The sequence below is a fragment of the Littorina saxatilis genome, unplaced genomic scaffold (assembly GCF_037325665.1).
Source record: "Littorina saxatilis isolate snail1 unplaced genomic scaffold, US_GU_Lsax_2.0 scaffold_1911, whole genome shotgun sequence".
Lineage (NCBI taxonomy): Eukaryota > Metazoa > Mollusca > Gastropoda > Littorinimorpha > Littorinidae > Littorina > Littorina saxatilis.
Window position 1 is genome coordinate 8,621 of NW_027126697.1, and position 4,149 is coordinate 12,769.

Here is a 4,149-nt window from a genome sequence, read left to right on the forward strand (position 1 = left end):
TGTATTTGTTCACACATGCTGTTCCTAGTATCACTATGATGTGTCTGTGCCTTACAGCTTGAGTGATTTAATTGACTTTTCGTCTGTTCGTGTGTTTTGAAATCTGAACAAGAATGAATATCAATCAATATCAATATATGAGGCTTATGAATGTGGGAAGCCAAGCTAAGTTTTATGTGGGTGGTTTGTTTCCAGAGTGCGATTTGATCAACATTAGGAGAGCTCTCCATAGAAGCCAAAGGAACAAAAACAAGTGTACCGGGGAATTCACAGGGGGAGTTCTGTATTGCACTGAAAATGACTACAGTGGGTCCAAATGACCACCTTTATAAGTTGAAGTTGGGGGCATTGAACCCAAACGGACAACATATGTGGAGAACCCTGCATGAAGATGTAATACTACCATAAATACTGACAGAATGAACCCTGTTTGGCAATGTTTCAGACAGCAAGAGTGCTGATAGACATACCCCGACCAGAGCACCGGCTAGGCAGAAGAAAATGGGCAATGCGAGATCTGGAATTCCAGTTTGAGACGTGCCAGGCCCAAGGATCATCAAGGGAGAGGAATGGTGCAGTTAGTTGATTGCCAGAAAAGTGTGACTCTAGCCCTGAACAAGACCCATTCGCAACAGAAACATTTCTGGGTGCTCTTGTTTTTGCTTATTTGTTGATAGTTGGTTTTTTTTTTGTATAAGCAGATGCCAACTTAATGCACACCCGTTATGCACAATCTTATTGCAATGATTAAGCTGACTAAGGAGAACAATAGACTGATGTTCAAACTACAGATTGCAAACATGGCTAAGAAAAAGAACGCAGACAGGAAAAATCCATGGTTATTCAGAAATCTGATTTCTCGCAGAACATATCATATTGCACTGGTATAGCCACGACCAGTCTCTTACAATTAATTCATGGTTTTAGTGTCACCCTTTGCAACAAGAAGATGGCAGGAAAAAGTCAAAAATTCTAAAAAGACAAGAATTTTTAGCGATCAACCAATGAGTATTGACCCTAAACGTTATAGTATAGATGAGATGTTGTTTATGCAACAGAGACGAGGATTAGACCTTCAGGATCTAGCCTATCGGTTTCGCTAATATAGGCAGAATAAAGTACATCTACATGTCACCAGAGTGGCCAAGAGCAACCTACTGGTTTGTTTTCATTTGTTTGAATGTTTCTCTCTTCTTCCTGCGCACAGTCTTCTCTCCATAATTTTCATGTCCCCTGTGCATACCATAACATGTTCTGAGGAAAAATGTTTGTTTGGCTCACTTTCTGTGTGTGTCTTTATTGATGTTTGTATGATGCAATGAGTGTGTCAGAACAAAATCTGAGTTCTCGTACTTTGAAAGGGAGAATGAGAGACAAGACAAAGCATTACAGCACAAAGTCAAACATATCAGCACTTGCAAACAAAATGCACACAATACAGTCAGCTCAAAAAACTTTACTTATGTTGATAAACGTTATCACTAGCAGCAGATCAAATCTGATGACTTCATCCACTTGGCAATGAACATATTGGGAAGAAAGATATCTAGTTTTATATATTTATATATATATATATACCAAAAACACAAATGTAGTACAGTAAAAGTCATATATAATGGTGTACACAGGAGCCTTCCTTTTCAGAACTCCAAACAATAATCTGATAAAAAAAAAAATCCACTACAGAAAAAGAGGGAGTCTTAAAATGTAGGAAAATTTACATAGGTTTTGACAAGACAAACATTCATATTTTAGATGCGACCCACCCTACTACCTTTCAGGCTGAAAACTTACAGAAATGAAGCAGCTGTTCAACAATGTTGCTCTGCCCATTACATGTGTAACGAGTAGAGCTTAATGCCTGGATCTGGCAAAGCTTTTACATGAGTTGACAAATTGTTGAAATTATTAGAGTCTCAGGATTGTTTACTTTGTGGAAGGGTTGCTCTCCTTGTTTATCTGTGTGGTTTCATAATTAAGAGGAAAAAGCTGTTTTGTTAATACCGCTTTCCCTACTTCTACTAGTTCCTCCTCCTAAGTGCATCCTGTTGCTGCCTGTATCAAAACGGGCAATTGGATTACTTTGGGAACAGGAGGTTGTGATGGCTGGCTCTGGGTAACAGGTGGTTGTGATGGCTGACTCTTGGAGACAGGTAGAAGTCTCTTTCTGGTTTTGACAAAGATGCAATCAGGGGCTTCCTCCTCCAAAATGACTTGCAGCCTGTTGCATATGGTCAAAACACTGCCAAAAGGGAGAAAAAAAGAAAATAATCAATATGAGAAAGAGAAAGGAGACAACAACTTTTACTAAAGCATCATTTAGGACAATTTACCAAGTTGTACATAACAAATTGCTCACAAATTTGAGTGCAACTTGCATGAAGAGCATTGCAAAATTAAGACAGTTGCAGGGATGGCCAGATCTCAAAATCTTAACTTGCCAGACAGGTGAGTCATTTCAAGAAAGTCCAGTCCACCAAAAAGAATTGCTTGCCGGGTACAAACCACAGTTGCTATATAACTGCATTGTTTATATAACGTTTTGAAACTAGAGTATACAACCAGAAGTGTTGCATTTGACGAGAATTTTCACTAGCCAACCAGGCGAGTTGCCAAGCGGTTTTAACTAGCACAGCGGATTTTTTGTACTCGCCTCTGGCCATTAGTCAGATGATTTGATCATCCCTGAATTTAGAAAGTCTGTTCAGTCATTGCTGATTAACTGTATCACTATCAGTATCACTGCACTTTTCAAAAATTATATGTATATGACAGCGACAGGCATAATTTTAGTGTGTATTAATACTAGTATGCTGGTTTTTCAGATTTTGACACATTCCCTGTTCACTGAAACCAAAATGTTGTTAGGCTGCACTGCCATCTTGCAATTCAACTTGAACCATTCTCTTTTTCAAAAGTAAAGTGCAAATATGACATTTAAAAAAGTAGAGAGGTTTCCTACCTGTAAGCCTTTCCTCCTTAAAACTCGTTGACGAGGCGATGCATGAGGTCGAGCTCACACTCACAGGCAGCCGGCGATGAAGACGCTTGGCCACAGGAATCGCCCATCTTGCTGCCTTTCAATCCAGTTGTGATGATGAATGGATCAGGATAAAGCACCCATTTCACATACACTTCTGCTTGTACTCCCGAAGAAGCACCCTCTCTGCATTTTCTGCTTCACGGTCGACAGGAATCCCATCTCCCAAGTTCCAAAGCAGGAAAAGCTCTAAAACAAAAAGGCCTTGAGATCAAATCACAGTTTTTCGCACCTGTGGAAGGCATTCTTTTTCCCCCTCATCACCATTTTGTATGTAAACGTACAAAATACTTACTCACTGACTCAGCCTGAGGTAAGCTTAGCAGCTATATACAAACTGGCAGTGGCAACTTAGTATGCATGTTTGTTGTTTCTTATCTTGCCCATGGAAAACTTTTGCATACACTATCGCAACATGTAGCCTATGCATCACGAATCGGAATATAGTTATGCTTCATAGTAAGTTAGATTCCGTGGACAGATCAACGGCACTTATTCAAGTTTTTGACTTTAATCAACTGAAAAGTTAAGCGTATCTGAAGAGAGAGCACTTACTAAGTTACTGTTAGTGTTACAACTTACAGGGCGGAAAACCGGTCTTGGGAATGAACAACACATCGCATCATTGCAAAGAGTAAATAACGAAAGAAATAAAACTTACCTAGCTACAAGTTCCTCGTGTGCACCTTCCACACTCGTTTTCCGTACACACGACAAGGTTTTCGATGCTTCAGTGCTCCACAGTCGCACCTTCTGGATGGAAATCTCGCTCAAATCGCACATGTTTCAAGTTGCTGAGAAGCTAGCACGACGCGTTGTTTACTCGAAAAAATGCTACGCATGCGCACTGTCGCAATGGCCGCGGAACTGTTTAGTGGTGTATTCCATGGATGAAAACGTATATATATCCCGTGACGCATCAAAGCTAAATTTTGTTTTGAAATGTCTTCACAACGTACAGATAATTTATAACGGCATGATCGTCATCACAAGACAGGAAAAACGCATACTTTGTTTGTCGTCTGCTACAAATCTAGTCTTGTTGGTTGACGGAGTGAATACACCGATTAACAGTTCCGCGGCCATTTTAGATTCGCACATGCGCACAT

At 40.0% G+C, this 4,149-nt stretch overlaps 1 long non-coding RNA gene across 1 annotated transcript; it reads right to left on the minus strand.

The window, feature by feature from the left end:
- Positions 1-1,273: 1,273 nt before the first annotated feature.
- Positions 1,274-3,932, minus strand: LOC138955189 (uncharacterized). The gene is made up of 3 exons (XR_011452136.1): positions 3,702-3,932; positions 2,963-3,229; positions 1,274-2,242 (listed from the first exon to the last, which is right to left on the minus strand). It is a non-coding gene; the product is annotated as an uncharacterized lncRNA (long non-coding RNA).
- Between the last annotated feature and the right edge of the window lie 217 nt (positions 3,933-4,149).